The sequence below is a fragment of the Canis aureus genome, chromosome X (genome assembly GCF_053574225.1).
Source record: "Canis aureus isolate CA01 chromosome X, VMU_Caureus_v.1.0, whole genome shotgun sequence".
In the NCBI taxonomy this organism is placed as follows: domain Eukaryota; kingdom Metazoa; phylum Chordata; class Mammalia; order Carnivora; family Canidae; genus Canis; species Canis aureus.
Window position 1 is genome coordinate 103,228,358 of NC_135649.1, and position 20,090 is coordinate 103,248,447.

Consider the following 20,090-nt stretch of genomic DNA (forward strand, 5'->3'; position numbering starts at 1 on the left):
TAGTCGAAGATATAAGTAATTGGTATCTAGAAAAGAATAGAGAGAACGATGGAGAAAAAAATCTGGAAAAAAAAAAAAGGCCAATTTTTTTGCAAATTGGATAAGAAGTACTTACAGACTTAGGCAGCCCAGAAAACCCAAAACAGGATAAAACAAAGAAAACATGCCTAGAGACATCATAGTCGAACTTCTGAAAGCCAAACAAAAGCAGAACATTTTAAAGCTGACAAAAACAAAAACAAGAACAAAAACAAACAAAAAAAACCCCAACACATTACATACAGGGAAACAATTAATATGAATGATGCCTAAGTTCTATCAAAGGAGACTAGATGTCATATTTAAATTGTTGAAAAAAACCCTTTAAAACCCGAATTCTATATCCAGTGACCAGAACCTTCAAAATGAAGCTGAAATAAAGGCATTTAAAAAAAAAAAAAAACAGACCTGAATTAGAAAAAAAATGCTTAAAAAATTTCTACAGCCTAAAGAGAAACTGTACAATAAATATTCCAATGTGGAAGATGAAATGAAGAGCATCAGAGGATGTCAGTATTGGGGCAAACATAAAAGACAATTGTTTCGTGTTATGTGTTTTATTTTCTTGAACTTATTTAATAGACTTATGACTGTTTCAATCAAAATATAAAAAAGCAATTGTGAGTTTCCCAGAACTGTTAGAGAGAAATATAAGACAACAAAAACAAAACAAGAAGTAGGTGCAAAACGGAGTGACAAGGTATAAGTTCCTTATGCTTTTTGTGAAATGGTAAAATATTATTTGAATTTTTCCCATGATACCTTAAAGATATATGTTGTGATCTCTAGATCAACCACTAAAAGAGCAAAAGAAATAAAACTAAATATCAAAATTCTAGATAAAGTTCCCTTGTCATTACTGTAAGCAAAATGAAATCATTAAAAATAGGTTGCCTATGCTATTAAGGCAAGAAATGGGGAAAAATGCTATGCTATGAAAATGATGGTTATAAGAAACCTGGTATGGCTGCATTACTATAAGACAATGTAGACTTCAAGATAATTAAAAAATACATGGAATATTTGTATAACATAATCAATCAACTTAAGTGGAATATATGAACGTTATACCCCCCAAACTGTAGAACACATATTCATTCAAGAGTACATGGAAAAGAACACAGATTAATACAAATCACACTTTCAAAAGACTAAAATCTTAGGAAGTATGTGCTCTGACCACAATGGAATGAAATTAGAAATAAAAATAATCTATCTAGAGAAGTCACAGGTATTTTGGGAATTATCAACTTACTTTTAAATACCTACAGGTCGAGAGCTCAACATCATTTTTCTTCAGGGAAATTCAAACTAAAAATATAATGTGCTATCATTTCACAAACTCTAGGATGGCTAAAGAAAACAAAAATTAAAACACCAAATGTTGGAAAGTATGAGGTGTAAATGGAGCTCTCATACCTTGCTGGTAACAGCATAAAACAGTATAACTACAATGCAAAATATTTTAATATTTTCTTATAAAGTTAAGCATATTCCTACTCTGACTCAGATGTACACTAGATATCTATCCAAGAGAAAACACATATTGACCAAAATATTTGCCCAACAATGTCTATAGCTACTTCTCCACAATAGCTAAAAATCAGACACAACCCAAATATCCATCCACAAGAAAAATAAATTATGGTATATCTATGAAATGCAGCTACATATTTTAAAAAATACTGAACTAGGGATATATAATACTACTAACGAATCTAAAGAACAGTTGAGATGAAATGTTGAGTAAAATAAGGCAGACACAACAGAATATATTCTAAATTACTCCATTTCTATGATGTTCAAAGAACAAGTAAAAGTAGTATGTGGTGATATAATTCAAAAAGAGGGTGCCAATGAGGCGTATGGATTGGCTTTAAGTGGGCAGGAGGAACCTTTCTGGGATTGTGGAAATATCCTATTTTCTGAATAGGGTAATCATTACAGAATTGTATACGTTCATCAAAAATTTAACAAACTGTACCCCTCATAACTGAGCATTTCACTGTCCATAAATACTGCCTCAAAGAAATATAAACAAATATTAAACTTTAGCTGGTAGGTTTTCTTTTTGTAGTGTCATGGGTTAGCAATTCTGAAACTCATTTTAAATCCAAGGGGTGAACAAGTAAATATACCAGAAATAGCAGGTGCAAGTTTGTTCACTGCTGGAGAACAGAGTTAGAAAGATGGAAAGAGAAGACTAGAATAAACTCTCTAGTGTGGAAATTGGAGTACTCAGGCAAATAAATGTAAGTGTGTGTGTGCACATGTATGCCTGCATGTTTCTTTGTTAGCCCACTGACAGACAACATTTTCCCCAACAGGACATACCTAGCATCTGGATCTTACTTTCTCAATACCATTCTCCACAATAAGGAAATCTGACTCCTTAGCAAAATGGCTGACACCTGCCCTGAGACTGTGCCAGAAACAATTAAGTACTTGAAGAGTCATGACAACACATCAAAACACAAAAGAGCCAGCCAGAAGGGACTCATACAGGCCAAATATGGGTAAGTTTGAACATCAAAATAAATAATATGAGATTACAGCCCACTGAATAAGAATCCATGTTTCCAAATTAATATAAATGGGTAAATACATAAATGGAGGAGAAGGAAGAGCCCCTCTTTGTAGTAAAACACCAACTAACAGATGGAAAAGGAGTGATGCAGTTAGAATGTCATCAAAGGAACTAAGGGGTAAAAATTAATGGGTAAAAATCTGATGAGAGAGGATATTTCAATAGCTTTAATGCATCACTCCATAAATTACTTATGACTTACAAAGAACAATACAATTATTTTACGTTTGGCCAATTCTGGCAGAGAAGCACTTTAACAAAGTTCAGAAAACACACACACACACACACACACACACATACACACACACACACATATATACGAACTGAGAGAATGATAGAGTAAAAGGGCAAAATAATATATAAACAATTGGTGAATCTGGTAAGACTTATGGACAACGTGTACTATTTTTGTACCTTTTTCTTATTTTAAAGAATTTATTTATTTATTCATGAGAGACAGAGAGAGAGGCAGAGACACAGGCACAGGGAGAAGCAGGCTCCCTGTGGAGAGCCTGATGTGGGACTCGATCCCAGGACCCCAGGATCACAACCCGAGCCAAAGGCAAACACTCAACCACTGAGCCACCCAGGTGCCCCTACTTTTGTATCTTTTATTTTTGAATTCATATTAAAATTAAAAGTGAAAAAAAAATGATGGCAAGGTCATTTACACTATAGAAGTATAAATCCACTGCAGCCCATCTCTCAAACTGATTACAAGATCCTTGAACAAAATATAAAAACACTGAGGGCTCTGAGAAGTAAACAAAAGCAAAAAATAGTGATGTAGAGGTGCAAAACATGGTAAAACAACCTCTTTTTTTTTTTTTTTTTTGTAAAACAACCTCTTAAGAGGATTCTGTATTCAGCTTGTTTCATGAGTGTCTTTAGCATCTTGCTTTATTATCATGTAAACAAAACAGTTGTAGTTTATTGGAAAAAAAGCAAAGGTAAATTTCACGTAAAGGGATTAAACTCGAAGAAAGGTTGGCAAATAGATACACATCTCTTATTGTTGAAGCAAAAAAAAATTAAAGGTTATGTTTTGTACGTATTATTCTTCATTTTAACAACTTCTTCAAATAGCCCAAAAGTTTTGGCTATAATCATGTGATATGAAAAAGTTTGTACTCTATTAATAAATTCATCCAGCAGCAGAGATAATTTTAAAATCTAGTTGAGAGAATATGCACATCTGCAAAATTTCGTGAAGATTATGTTTAAACAGTTTATTGTACTTTCCGACTTCAACAAAAGGAAATGCTTAAATATTTTATTGCATGTCAAAATCTGCTAGATTAAAATTAACTTGAAAATGTAATATTACAGAAGATTAAAAATGCCAAGATGTCAAAGTAAATGCTAGCCCCTTGGTTTTGAATGCCTACACTTTTTAATACTTGGAGAAAGGTCAGCTATTTAACAAAATGGTGAGTCACTATTATATCAGAATTCCTGGAAATGCCAAAACATAATTTTTCAACAAAAGCATAGGGAAAATATAAGTTTAAATTCAAATACAAAAGATTTCAATTTCATTATGAGTACTATCATTATTATTGTTTGATTTTTACCAAGCATTGTGACCATAATTTCCATGTGACTAAAATCACTTTTCTTTTTTTTAAAGAGAGAGAGAGAGAGAGAGAGAGTGAATGAGTGAGTGGGAGAGGGGCAGAGGGAGAAGGAGAGAGAGAATCCCAAGCAGTCTCCATGTCCAGCATGGATTCTGATGCAGGGCTCAATCTCACAAACCCTGAGATCATGACCAGATCCATAATCAAGAATCAGATGATTAACCAACTAAGCCACTCAAGGTGCATCCCCCCACTTCTTTTTCTTTTTTCTTTTCTTTTTTTTTTTTCTTTTTCTTTTTTTTTTTGAGAGCGAGAGAGTAAAACCATTTAAAACCATTCTTACTGAGGGGAGAGCTTGAAAATGTGCCACTTTCCTGGGAGCATATTGGGTCTGGAAAAAGAAATTACCTTGATTTCCCCAACAGTAGTAGAAAACAAGCATTAAGATGCAGATCATTGGGGCAGCCTGGGTGGCTCAGCGGTTTAGCGCTGCCTTTGGCCCAGGTCATGATCCTGAAGACCCGGGATCGAGTCCCACATCAGGGTTCCTGCATGGAGCCTGCTTCTCCCTCTGCCTGTGTCTCTCTCTTTCTCTCTCTCTCTCTCTCTCTGTGTCTCTCATGAATGAATAAAATCTTTAAAAAAAAAGATGCAGATCATTGTAAGAACCATTCATAAATTATGATAAAAATCCCACATGGGTGTGTTCTAAGAGAAGACCAAAAATTAAGGAAGTTTTGTATTGAATGACTTGATGGACAAGATGCAAGATAGGTTGGAGCAGGTTAAATTCTAAAGTGACGTTTCCAAATACTTAGGGATGATTTTAATAATCATTATAATACTTAACATGAGGAGCTAGTCTCTATCTAATTTAGAGATCCTCTAATAATTAAAAATTGCATGACATCTGCATGGTATATTAGATGATGGTGATGAAGACCAGGATAAGGGTATCCAATGTATTTAATGTTTTCTGATTCTTGGTGTACTGAAAAACACCCCAGCTTCCCTATCAAACCTAATGAACTTAATTTGTATTACTAAGTATAGTAGGGTGTTTGCTTTTTAAAATCTAAATTTTACATAATTCAAAGCCACTTCTCTTTCTCATATCCTTATCAACTTAGACTGTACTTTCAACAAACAATAATCAGTCATAAATTGTTTCAAATTCATTTTTCTTCATTCCTTTCTGCAACATCTCCCAAATCTTCTGGGATCCAATACCTCTAGGTTTGCATTCAAAAACCCCAATAGCCCAAGTCTCAAGTCTCAACCTCTGTAACTTTTACTTCTTTGCATCCCTCATTTATTCTGCTTTCCCTGGTGTGTTTTTTCAGATGCTGGTGCTTCATGTCTTTAAAATGCAACTAGATTTTTAAACCTAGTTCATCCCTCCAGAGCTTCCCTCAACAAAGACTTAGAGAGCCACCTGGGATCAGTACAGAAGACATGCTAATAAAACAGAACAGGCTCAAGACTTCACTGGGGCTGTATCTGGAAAGGGCATATAAATCCTTATTGGAGAGGTCATTGTCAGGGAATGGGAGACAGAGTTAGAGTTCTGTGAAAGAGGAGGAAATGTTGAGCCCCTCCCCCACAACTCAAGTAAATAGAAGGCGTTCAAAAAGGTCACACAAGTAGATTTGAACAAAATATATGAAATAGATGTGAATGTAAACAAAATATGGCAGAAAAAATATTTTTAAATTGCTATGCAATGCTGAAGTAAGGCTTGAAAACACAGCATTCAGTAAACATATGTACTTGGCCTATATGAGAAAAACAACCCTACCAGTTAACCCTCATATGAAGATAAGGTTTAATTGGGCATTAAATATTTACATTTGAGTTATTTTCTCTTTTTGTGATTTTATTTTTAAATAATCTTTACACCAATGTGGGACTTGAATTCACAACCCTGAGATCTGGAGTTGCCTGTTCTACTGACTGAGCCCCCATATGAGTCAGAATCTTTTTTTTTTTTTTTAAGATTTGTTCATTCATTCATTCATTCATTCATTCATGAGACACACACAGAGAGGCAGAGACACAGGTAGAGGGAGAAGCAGACTCCCTGTGGGGAGCCTGATGTGAGACTTGATCCCAGGATCCCAGGATCACACCCTGAGCTGAAGGCAGATGCTCAGCCACTGAGCCACCCAGGTGTCCCAAATTAGATTCTTAATATAAAATAGATTACTACCATTAGCCACAAAGAATACCAAACAAAGCCATTTCATAATTATGAGACTTTGATGTCATCTAATCCAAGAATGAGTCTACGAAGAGTCTAGTACAGATTACAAAAAAAAAAAAAAAAAATCATTCTTAAATTGAAAGCTGATAAATTGTATTCTAATGATCAGAGTGCTTTATTTATATATAAACTTAAAAGCTTTAAAAATTTCTTTTAAAAAATATTCATTTATTTATTTAAAAGAGAGAGAGTGCATGAACAGGAGGGGTAGAGGGAGAGGGAGAAAATCTCAATCAGACCACCCCACACCCACTCCCACACTGCTGAATGCAGAGCCCAACTCAGGGCTTGATCCCATGACCCTGAGATCATGACCTGAGCCAAAATCAGGAGTTGGACACTCAACCAACTGAGCCACCCAAGCACCTCTCAAAATTTTAAATTTCTGTATGTATGGCATAGTATTTTTATTCCCAGGCCTCATTCAGAAAATGATCCATTTGTTTAAAAAGAATCTTTAAATATTTTTGGTGATTAATAATAATAAGTAGCACTTCAAATAAGCCTCTCCATGCCAATGTAACAAAGACTATCCACTTGCTATAAGTAATATATTCCTAAGTAAATTTTTCAATCAGTATAAAATATATCTTCTTTGTGATAAAACAACAACAATAACAGTGACCTACCAATCTGTTAGGGCAATGCATCATCATAATGATAAAACAAATTCCTGTCCTTGGTAAATTCAATGAACACCATTTAAGTGGAGGATAGAAGCCAGATAGAAATTACTAATAGAGATAAAGAAGGGAGTTAGCAATGTCCTTTGAAATTGAATATGTGCACTTTAACAGGCATTATCAGCTTTCCATGTTTTTAAGAAAGATACATTAGGTGCTACTGAGTACTCCAGGGGAAAACCTTTAAGGAGTTTTATAAAGTATGATTTGTCATACCTAGTTTTATTGTGAATATTTATCATGAAGTGTTAACATTATGTTCTAAAATAATCACAACAGAATAAAGCACATCGGTCCATCAACACACATTTATTCAGCAACTATAATGTGGAAGGCACCATCAAAGTCAAAGCCTTTTCAGATCTTAAGGCTGAAATTTGTTCTGTTTTCCCTTACCCAGTTCTTCATAATGTTTTAGGACATCAAAAACTGTCAAGTTGGGGATGTCCAGGTGGCTCAACGGTTGAGCGCCTGCCTTGGGCCCAGGACCTGATCCTGGAGTCCCTGGATCGAGTCCTACACTGGGCTCCCTGCATGAAGCCTGCTTCTTCTTTTCTTTTCTTTTCTTTTCTTTTCTTTTCTTTTCTTTTCTTTTCTTTTCTTTTCTTTTTTCTTTTCTTTTATTTCTTTTCTTTATTTATCTATTTATTTATTTGAAGCCTGCTTCTCTCTCTGCCTGTGTCCCTGCCTCTCTCTCTCTGTGTGTCTCTCATGAATAAATAATAATAAATAAATAAAATATTTTTTAAAAAACCTGTCAAGTTGGTAATGAAAGAACTTTTTGCATTTTAGAGTTTGTGAATGAAGTAGATTTAAATACATAAAAGGACATTATTTCCTAACTTTCCATCTCAACAAATCTTTACCAAGTAAACAACTATATAACCAACATCCAGATTAAGAAACAGTATTACAACCCAGAAGCTTCTTATTCTCCCTGCCAGTCATTCTACTTCCATGATTAACTAACCTTTCTCTAACAGAATAGATAAGTTTTTCCAAGATATTGCATGTTATATAATAGAATCACATGGTATGGACTCCTTTGTTACTAGCTTCTTAAATAGTATGTTTGTAGTATTCATCCACATGACTGCAGAATTATAGATTGTTCATTTTCATTGCTATATAGTACTCCATTATGAGGATGGATGGATATATAGAATGAATGTGTGTGTGTACACACACACACACACACACACACATATATTTATCACTGTATTTATTGGCTTCTCTTTTGGAAATCTGAATGGTTTCAGTTTGGGGCTATTACAAGTAGTGATGCTAAGAACACTATAATGTATATCTTTTGGTGAATATAGAAGAATATAATTAGAAATGAAATCGCTAGGTCATACATCCTTATTAATCTGTAAGTACATTTTCAAAATGGAAACATGGGGGGAAACCCAAGTAATAAAAAAAATCACTTAAAAGCTCACCATTTAAAAAAACATACTAAGTAAAAATTTAATGGGACCTAACTCTAACCTATTTCTCACCCCATGCCAGACAACCACTTTTAGCAACTTGATATGACTCACCCAGAATTTTCCTGCACTACACAGAATTTAAAAAGGCAGAAAACCATTAAAAGTGACAGTCAGGAGTGAAATTGTATCAAGTGTCGAGTGAGAATGTTAATTCTCATTTCAAAAATACCTCATCACCAAAGTACAGGCAATATTTCTGACCACATCATAGTAATTGAACTGAGAAGCATACACCATAAGATTGGGAGCCTATTGCTATCTTCACCAACAGATAGCCAACAGCTCAAGAAATGAGTTTACTGACATTTTAAGGTGCTTTCAATGAGCTCATAATTTGAATTGCATTCAACTGTGATCTCTGACAGCTATAGCAAAGTTTTACAGTTTTATGGGTCTTTATCATACAAACATCTAAATGAAAGCACTTCTGGTTCAAGTTCTAGCAGACACACATCACCAGAAAAAATAAACTTAAATTCATCACCTTTAATTCTCTGTGTACATCCACATTCAGTTTTTTTTTTAATTTAAATCCAAATATTTGGCACAATCTCTTCATACATAGAAATGTATCTGTTTTCACAGTGAGATCCTTAAAAAAAACAACAACCCCACTTTCTTTTCTGATAGACAATTGAATATTTTTAAATACTCTTACCACTTTTTAAAAAAATTTTTTTTTAATTTTTATTTATTTATGATAGTCACAGAGAGAGAGAGAGAAAGAGAGGCAGAGACATAGGCAGAGGGAGAAGCAGGCTCCATGCACTGGGAGCCCAACGTGGGATTCGATCCCGGGTCTCCAGGATCACGCCCTAGGCCAAAGGCAGGCGCTAAACCGCTGCGCCACACAGGGATCCTTACTCTTACCACTTTAAATGTGCAATGACCTCATCATTCTTATCCCAGTTTCTTGCTTATAGAAAAAGTGGTTCTGTTTTCTACCACTGTTTAAATCTCAAGTAAAAACAACAGCTCTTTAAACCTCACTTTGTTCTCTTATTCCTCTCTACTCCTCTTCTCTACGTTGAAATTTCCTTAAGCTTTTGAAATTTCAAAAGAGAAGAGATGGTAGTATCTTACTTTTTAATTTAGACTAAACTACAAATATTTTGAAACATCTCTGTGCTTTTAGATAAACCACTGCATTGTGCAAACCGAGTAATCCTTTCAAAGAACCCTCAGAAGTATCTTGGTATCTAAGCTAAGCTCCCTGTCTCTTTCTCCTGAAGTTACCTCTCCAAATGTTACTTAAAAATAAAATTGACATCTGAGAGTTTTAAGTACAATTCCTACTGAAGCCTAATTGAACAATATTTTAAAGAAAAGTACCTATTCCTTTATACCCAAAATCTAGTGCTTACATATGCCACATTCTAAATCAAGGGATTTATATCCACAATTTCATTTAATCCTTAACCCCTGAAAGGAAGGAAAGCTCTAAGATAAATACCACTACCATTGTGTTGATATTCTTGTTCACTGAGTAAGGAAAACAGACAATAGTGCAGTTAAGTAACTTTCCTAAGACCAGGAACTATCAAATACTAGGGCCAGGATCTGATCCCATGCAGAGTGACGACAAAGTTCACCACAAATTTCTGTAGTGTCCCTATCCATACATATGTCTATATACTCAAAATACTTCTAACTTAATCAATACTGCCACTTAGAACTTTGAAAAACAGTAAGAAAGAGCTTCAACACCCAAGATCTGAAATGATTACTTTTAGGAAGCACCAATGTTCCTAGAGATTGGTTTGTCAAAAAATGAAGATGACCCATTGACACCAACATCTTAAAACCGATGGCCTCTACAGTTGGATTCAAAAGGAAGATGGAACAAGGTAGGCACCCCAAGTCCAAAAAAAAAAAAAGATCAAAACTTGCAGATGTGCAGTACTTTAAGGGGAAGAACAAAATGTGTCCAAGATTCATACAAAACACATACAAAAAAGCACACATAAAAAAGATAGTAATTAGAGCATGAGAAGCAAACAGAGTAAAGAACAGATCATCAGTCATCAAAGCTCAGAAATGATACTTGCTAACCCATGACAAGAGGCCTCCATTTCCTACTCAACCCCTAAGAGCGAGCCTGCCTTAACACTGTCGGGAGGTAATCACATACTTGTGACTGATGGGGGCAGGAAGCCAACCTCATTTAGGAAGAAGTTCTCCTTATGTCAGGCTGGCATGGGAGTCCTGGAATGCAGATGGGACGAATGAAACACTGTGACACACTTACAGTGGGAGGAAAGGTGCCAATTCAGGTATCAGAGCCACTTTAGGGAGACTTCCCCTACTTAGCAGTTTTACCTTGGGCCAGTCCTGAGCAATACTCAGTATCAATGGGAGTTCAGAAAGCTTAGGGATGCATGTCTGTCTAAAGAACTTGGTGATCCCCTCTCGACTGCCTTTTCCCTCTCTTTTCCAATTAGAAATCGGTACAGGAGGATCCAAAAGGAGGCTTAATGATTGAGAGGCGAAATTCCTTGGCAAGTCTAGAAGAGCTATGTCAGAATGGAAGAGGACTAGGACGCGGAGATGAGACGTGTCCACTGAACAGAAGGGATCTTTTCAGACCAGCAGACCACTGTGTCCAAGCCGCGCAACATTCTCCAGCAAATTACTTCATAATTGTGTAGCCAGGTTTTCTTTTTTGGAAAAAGAAATCGTCATAATGCCTTCTTCACCGGGTCATGAGAAATGTAAATGAGACCTGACAGTATTTGGCCTATCTTAGAGACTCGGAGATGTCAGCTGACTCCTGCTCTCCTTTCTCTGAGCACTGTGCAAATGTCTATGCCTGCCTCCAGGCCTAATTTACTTCCTCCTGTGCATTATACTTATTTCCACATCCATCTCGTCCCCTGTACTAGTGTGCAGGCTGACCGAGAGTAGGATGTATGCCCTATTCACAAGTATCTTTCTTAGCTGGCATTTAGTAAATGTTTCTTTGGACAGGTGGGTTTAATAACAGAAAAAAACACTGAGACAATGGAGCTTATAATAATCAGGCAAGTGAAGTTCAGAAAGGGAGATGTTCAAAGGCAGGAAATATCTGGACATTTCAACCAATGAAAAAAAGAGTCAAAAAGGTCTGTGTTACCGGTGATGGAGGTACCCATGGATTATGTTCATGGGAACTAGGCAAGATGCTAGAGTGGGACACTAGACAGGGTTTTAAGTTTATGACTTGTGTATAACTGAACAAGTAAACATCAAATTACTGGAAAAATTATGGGAAAAATAAGTGAACATAGACATAATTTCTTTTAATGTTAACAAAAATAAATACTTTCTAAAAACAGTGACTGTAGTTCTGGAGTTAGTGAATTCCAGGTTTGAATCTTCAGTCAGTTATTAGCTGGTTAAGTGTGGGAAAATTACATAATTTCTCGTGTATAATATATGCAGAATAATAGTACCTACTTCAGGGGGATAATGAGGGATTAAACAAGATAATTTATGCTAAAGCACTTAGCCCAGTGGCGGCAATCTAAGTGCCCAAGAAATGTCAGTTTTAACAATAATACTTATCATTATTGCCTTCATTTTACAAATGAAAAATACAGAATCTCTGGAAGGTAATTTTCCTAAGGTCACACAGCTAGTAAGTGTTGGAGCCTGGAATTAAGCCCAGGTTGGACAGTGAGCAAAGGCCATACTGTTTCTACCATACTGTGTCAGACTTACAATAGAAGCTCAGGGTTTCGACACACGAACAAAAGAATAATTCTTAGAAGGGCAGAGTTGGCACAGGACTGACCTTGTTGGTGATGTGTCTTCTTTTGAACTGCTCTGGCTGAATACAAGGGTTAGTCTCATAGTCAGCGTAAGGAAGGCTTCCACCTGAGGTCTCTGGTCCTGGACCCAACCATGAGGGCTGGAAAGAGGTAAAAAGAGGGAGTCAGTCTGGTCACTTCAATCTTCCTTAAATGATCCTGGTAATTGGGAAATGTACCAGTCAGGATGATATTACCATAACTGGTAAGTATTTACTGTGAGGAGGTAAAATACTGTAGCAAATATGAGTACGGTCCTTCTACTAATATAGACACGGTTTTAAGTTCTGGAACTTCCACTTATTAAACTCAAACTTAAGGGCAGCCTGAGTGACTCAGCCGTTTAAGTGCCTGCCTTCTGCCCAGGGTGTGATCCCGGAGACCCAGGATCGAGTCCCATGTCAGACTCCCTGCATGGGGCCTGCTCTTCCCTCTGCCTGTGTCTCTGCCTCTCTCTGTGTATGTCTATCATGAATAAATAAATAAAATGTTTAAAAAAGAAATAAATAAACTCAAACTTAAGGTGAGTATTTAACATCTTTAGGGTTCAGTTTCCTCATCGGTAAAATGACAGTATTAAAAGTAGGAAGCACATAAGGTAGCTCTGAAAGTTAGATGTGATAGTGTACACAGTACACCTTTCAGGAAACGGTAGCTATTTCAGACACATTATTAGTGCCCACTCATAATTGGTTCCCCTCTCCTTTGACTCATGGAACGCTGACTTTGCAGCCATCTTGAGATGTGCAAGGCTACAGGAAGAGCTCCAGCCAGTCAAATATAAACTGAAATGACAGGAGTAACTTAGTGAGAGAGAATGAAAACCCCCTGTCCAGCCTCCCAGCTCTCTCTTCCTCTGCTGGGGCAACCCTGGAAGACCATGTTGAGTCAGCATTATGACAAGATCTGCCTCTTTCCAAGCCTGAGTTTCTTAGTAACCACATGGCACTGGGTTCTTCCTTGCCCTACTTGAGATGTGTACTTTCAGTGAGAAATAAAACAGTGCATTGCCACTGAGACTGAGCAGTTACAACATTGCCCTAGAAGACCTGTCTGTCCTAATACAGGTATTATTATCATCATCCATTATTACTGAGTTGGTCATTACCATTTCCTTGGTATCCATCACTATACTTAGTATATTTTATGTTATAAATTTTGCTCTATTTATATTTTACAACATGCTGAATGCAAATTAAATTAAGTACAGTTTGGTAAATACTGGGTATTTTAAAACATTTTATCACCTTTAACTCTCTAAATTATAGGAGAGTGAAATTCCATACTATAGACCATTCAAGAGGTGAGAGTTAATCAAATATATCAGGTTGCAGCTTTTTTCTGCCCACTCCTCCCTACACCTCGAGTGCCACTCTGGCTGCACCACATTTGCTCAGAGCTCCTGGCTCCTGCTAAGCTAGCACCACTATCCTTTTTCTCCAATCACCATCATGATCATCTCCCAGGACCTCATCAGCTAGGATGAGGTATTGTCAAACATCTACAAGATCTGGGAGATTACATAGGGGCTGTGCCTGGAGGTGGGGGAGAGGATGGTCAGGAGAACAGAGGGTAACACCAATGCCTCACTTACTGGGGGAAATGCCCCCACAGAAGGCGCTGAGGGTGAAGGTACAGAAAGCACAGTCAGCAGTGGTATACTGTCCTGAACAATCACCTGTAGAAACCAGCTGCACAACAGAAGCCTACCAGAAAGTATGTCAAAAGTTACATAAAATCAATCAAAGGCAAACTTGAAGAACAGAGGCCAGAAAGAGTAAAACCCTTTATGACCCGGGCTGCAGAACAAATCAAGCACATCCTCACTAATTGCAAAAACTACCAGTTCTTTATTGATGAAAACACGAACCCAGATGGGAAGGCTGCTCTGCTAGACTACTGTGAGGATGGTGTGACCTTCTATAGGATTTCTTTTAAGGATGGTTTAGAAATGGAAAAATGTTAATAAGTTTGGCTATTACTTTGGATGTATCACCTGTTGTCATAACTGGCTGCTGTTCTTCAGCCACATAACACCAGGATTTTGATGAATGGGACTGAGGTCATCTTGAGCTCTTCATTTATTTTGACCTTGATTTATTTGGAGTGGAGGCACTGTTTTCTGTTTTGTTTTTTGTTTTTTTCAATTTCTATCTATTCCGTATTGTGGTAATTTAAAAAAAATTTTAATTTAAATTCAATTTGCCAACATAGAGTAGAACACCCAGTGCTCACCTCATCTTGTGCCCTCCCTAATGCCCATCACCCAGTCACCCCATACCCCCACCCACCTCCCCTTCTGCAACCCTTTGTTTATTTCCCAGAGTTAGGAGTCTTTCATGGTTTGTCTCCCTCTCTAATTTTTCCCCACTCAGTTTCCCTCCTTTCCCTTATAATCCTTTTCAATATTTCTTATATTTCACGTATGAGTGAAACCATATGATAATTGTCTTTCTCCAATTGACTTATTTCACTCAGCATAATACCCTCCAGTTCCCTCCACGTTGAAGCAAATGGTGGGTATTTGTTCTTTCTGATGGCTGAGTAATATTCCATTGTACATATATACCACATCTTCTTTATCCATTCATCTGTTGAAGGACATCATGGCTCCTTCCACAGTTTGGCTATTGTGGACATTGCTGCTATGAACGTTGGGGTGCAGGTGTCCTGGCATTTCACTACATCAGTATCTTTGGGGTAAATACCCAGTAGTGCAATTGCTGGGTCATAGGGTAGCTCTATTTTTAAATTCTTAAGGAACCTCCACACTGTTTTCCAGAGTGGCGCATCAGTTTGCATTGCCACCAACAGTGCAAGAGGGTTCCCCTTTCTCCATATCCTCTCCAACATTTGTTGTTTCCTGTCTTGCTAATTTTAGCCATTCTCAATGGTGTGAGATGGTATCTCATTTGATTTGTGGAGGCATTGTTTTTTAAGGAAAAAAACCCAACCATGTCCTGTAGATTGTCTAAAATAAGAATGTATTTAAACTCAAAAAATACACACAAATACATCAAGTTGTAAGATAATCTCTAGAAAGTATGTAAAATGTACATATGGCAAAAACTCAAATTCTCAAATGGAGTAAATTTACTTGAAATATTAACTTTATATAAGCTTAAAAATCTATTCCTAAGATACACAATAAACTTCATTTTTAAAGCAGCTATTGAAAACTTAACAATGAGTAATGAATTGCGTTCAGTGTTGAATTATACAATGATAATTACAGTAAAGGCACAAACAAGTAAACAAACTCTACATCATTCTTATAAGACAGTCAAGTCTGAAACCATGGGGTAAGATGAAACAAGATGCAAATAAGATTATGTTAAATTTTTAATTGTATCTAATATTATCAAATGTCAGCATTATACTACCTACTGTGATATATTACCTACATCAAAGAATACCAGATGCTTCAGGAAATAACTCCCAAATCTCAGTAACTTACCAAGTCAATGTTAATTTCTCGTTCATGTAAAGTCCAATGGAGATGTTCCTGGTCAGGAGGCTCTCCTTCAAGCGATGACTCAGGGATCCAGTTTCTAATCATGTAGTGGCTGTGTATCTGGATGGCTGATAAAGAGAAAGAGCATGGAGAATAGTAAGAAAAAATTAGGAGTGCAGGCCTAGAATTGTAGTCCAATATAATGCCCAGAGTGAGTCAAATGGCTCCACTCATATGCAAGGATGCTTAAATAACAATATGCATTAATATACAATGAATATATGCAGAAATGTGAATTTTACATTATTATAGTATTTCAACTTTGAAAAATGAGACTAAGAGTCCTCCCAAAATACAGAAGTGATAACTTCTTAAAAAGTATAGGAAACTGTTAAGTAGACTGCAGAATAAATCCAGAATTTTCAATATTCATATAAAAGGACTTGCAAAAAGACATCACAGAAATAATTGAGAAAGAAAATAAAATGCTTAGGGATTTCTCCAAGCTGAATATATTCACAATATTCTTGATTGAAATGGCCCAAAACTACAATGCAAAGCAAGATTTAAAAACTCATTCCTAGGCACATAAAGAGTATAATTTCAGACCAAAGACAGAGGGAAAAGCTAGATTACTTATAATAATTTTAAAAATTGGCATTAGGCTTCTAGTCAGAAACGTTACAAATAAAAAGTCTGTGAGGAGAGCCAACAATCAGAAGAAATAAAAAGAGACAAACTTTGAATATACAATTGTACATCTCATTAAAGAATGAAAAAAATAAAAATATTTTCATACATACCAGAACTCACACACACTACCACTGATGAACACATTCTGAAAGAGCTAATAAAAGATGTGTTCCAACAGTAACAACAAAAACCTAGAAATAAGTAACAGGATGCAAGAAGCAATGGTAAACAAAGCAAAACAAAACTCAGGAGCTCACTATGAAACCTAAGTATTTAACTTAAAATATCAAGCTTATAAAAGTCTGTAACTAAGCATTAGAATTTGAAATGACAAGAGGAAACAGTAGACAGTAATGAAACCGTGTTGACTGTTCTATTTTTTGCTGGAGAGTTATAATTACACATTTATTAGAAAATCATAAGAATTCAAATATTTGAAAATCTAAGAGAAATTTGCAGAATAAAAATTATAATATTAGAAAATTATAACAGAATGGAAAATTAGCCTTTTATAAACAGAAGATGAAAAGAAACAAATTCAATAAATCCAACAAAAGGCCAAAAAGGAAGGAAGGAGAAACCAAAGAAAGCACACTGTTCCATAGCAGGAAATAATAGAAGTTGGCAAGATTAAATTAAAAGTATAGGCGATATGAAAGGTTCAAAATCTCCCTTACTAAACCCTCATAATGGATTAAAAAAAAAAAAAACAAAAAACAAAAAAATGGGAAAATAGCTTTGGTAGATTGAATATAAGGGAAGAGGAAAATACACACCAAAACACTTAAAAATTAATAATGTAGATATACTATCAGGCAAAACAAATCATCAGTATGATGGGGAATAGCACTGCACACTGACAAATGGAGTGATTTATCTAGAAGATAGGAATTTTATTCACTATACAAAATCACTTTTAAACGTATAAAGTATCAACTCATAAAATTACATGGACAATTTAGCAAATTCACAATAATTGTGGGAGACATTAAAACAACTATCAGAATTCATTAGGTCAGGGGCACAAAAACACAAGATAGCCTGAAAACTTGAATCACAACATTAACAAGCTTGACTTATCCACATAGTTACAGAATGACAATCAAGCACGCATATTCTTCTCAAATGTGTTTATTTATAAAAATATACTAAGTGCTCAACTACAAAAAAACTCAGCAGTCCAGAAAGTATCACACAATAGAAATAAAAAGAAAAAACAACAGAAATCAACAATCAAAATGGCAGCCAAAAATAATGTACCTAGAGATGTGACAACAGCCTTCTAAATGACTCATGAGAATCCAAAATGGAAATTTAAATGATTTAGAACTAAATGATAACCCCCAGTGCATATATTCAAAACTGTTGGATATAGCAAGTGATCCTCACTGGGAAATTCATATCCTTAAATAGGTAAATTAAAAAAAAAAATTCTGGGGAGAGAGAAAAGTAGTAAACTAAGCTACTAGAGGTGAAAAAGAATCAAAGGAACAAATTAGTAAAGAGAAAAGCAGAAATTAGCAGAGTACGATTTTTAATAGATTATCATAAACATCAAAATCTGAATATTTAGAAAAACAAATAAAATTAGCAAAGGTACTGGCACTTCTTAAGCCACTTCTCATGGCATTATAGGCCCATCTTTCCTTCTGGCTGTTGGTACAAAAATCAGTACAATTAGTGGTACCGAGCTTCATTTGACTTCACCTCTAGTAGAATGAAAGATAGAAAGCCCTCATATTTTCTGGGGGGGGGAGGGGGTGAATTCACAACCATGCCCTTACTTCTCCCCCAGGTAATCTTATATACTAACTCTTTCTCAATTGCCATTTAAAATAATGCCTAAAAGGTGCTTGGTGGCTCAGTCTGTAAAGGGCCTGACTTCAGCTCAGGATGGAGCCCTGCATTGGGCACCTTGCTCAGTGGGAAATGTGCTTCTCCCACTCCTCCGTCCTACCACCCCACACTCCCCACTCACGCTCTCTCTCTATAAGTAAAATCTTAAAAAAAAAAATAAGACAAGGCCAAATTTAAACTATAAATAGTGGAAGGCTAAGAAAAAAGCCTTTAATTTGGACTTCATGGTAACTGAAAATTAGTAAAATATGTCTATTTGATTTTATAAATAACACTTAGAATTTGCAATTCTGACCTACTTGTCTGAAGAAACCAAGAATGAACCAAGTCCAAATTTTCTTTTTGCTAAGCAATTTCAATAGAACTATATAACATAAGACATCCCTCTACCTCACTTTCAACTTTAGATGGCTTTTAGAGGCCAACCTTTTTTTTTTTTTTTTTTTTTTTAAGATTTTATTCACTTTTTCATGAGAGACACAGAGAGAGAGGCAGAGACATAGGCAGAGGGAGAAGCAGGCTCCATGCAGGAAGCCTGATGTGGGACTCGATCCTGAGACCCCAGGATCATACCCTGAGTCAAAGGCAGATGCTCAACCACTGAACCACCCAGGCTTCCCCCAAAGGCCAAGCTTTTAAAGAGGACTATTTCTAAGAACTGAGAGCTTTATCCTTATTTCAAATGTACTCTATTGATCCTTTATTATTCAAGTTGTCCATTTCCTAAGGGCTTTTGCAATTCTTTTGAGTTGTGATTTCAATTTCTCTTCGCAGCTTGTGGCAATCAGGTTAGACTAACAGAACAGGACACTAGTGTTAAGCAGAGAAGGATTTGGGAGGTTGGGGAGGGCTAATCGTGTAACTCCTCTTTCTTCCTGTTTCACTGAGATAGGATTGACAGACAATATTGTATAAGCTTAAGGTGAACGACATAATGATCTGAAAGATGCATATGTTGCGCTAAATGATTAGTACTGCCCATCTTCCTCAAACTCTTCTAAGAAACTGATGAGGAAGGAACACTGCCAAACACATGTTCATAAGGCCGGCATTACCCTGATACCAAAGCCAGATAAGGACATTACACAAAGAAAAAAACCCTATAGCCAGCATCCCTGACAAATATAGATGTCAAGATTCTCACCAGATTACTAGCAAATCAAATTTGGCAGCACTTTTAAAAAGCCATACACCATGATCAAGTGGGATTCACTCTCGGGAAGTAAAAATGGTCCAATATATGCAAATCAATAAATGTGATACACCACATTAATAGAATGAGAGATAAAAATCATATCATCTTAGCATAGGCCAAAAAAGCATTTGACAAAATTCAACATCCATTTAAGATAAAAAAAAAAAATCTCTTAACAAATTGAATACAGAAGAAATACACTTCATCATAGTAAAGGCCATATATGCATAACTCTTTATTAGCAGACATTTTTATTGTTGCAATGACTTTTATTTTCTTATAATATAACCAAAGAGGGGACTCTGCCGATGAACACCCAGATAACTAAGACCCACTATACTAAGTTACGGTTGGCACATTTATATTCTGCTAAAGGCAGAGAATAGCATCTAGAAGAACAACAATGACATATATGTAGATACAAGTGGGGTAAATATCTGTCAGTTCTGGGTCAGTTTTGA

General features: G+C 36.0%; 1 protein-coding gene and 1 pseudogene across 2 annotated transcripts in view; one reads left to right on the forward strand and one right to left on the reverse strand.

Annotated features, from left to right (window-relative positions):
* LOC144308799 (melanoma-associated antigen B18-like) overlaps nt 1-16,006 on the reverse strand; it is a 266,646-nt gene extending 250,640 nt beyond the window's left edge. For both annotated transcript variants that reach the window (XM_077889844.1, XM_077889843.1), the window contains exons 1-2: nt 15,888-16,006; nt 12,415-12,531 (exon numbers count right to left, since the gene is read on the reverse strand). The gene's annotated coding sequence lies outside the window, so the exon portion shown is untranslated. The remainder of the gene's footprint in view (nt 1-12,414; nt 12,532-15,887) is intronic.
* Nucleotides 13,882-14,480, forward strand: LOC144308392 (translationally-controlled tumor protein-like; annotated as a pseudogene).
* Nucleotides 16,007-20,090: the final 4,084 nt, after the last annotated feature.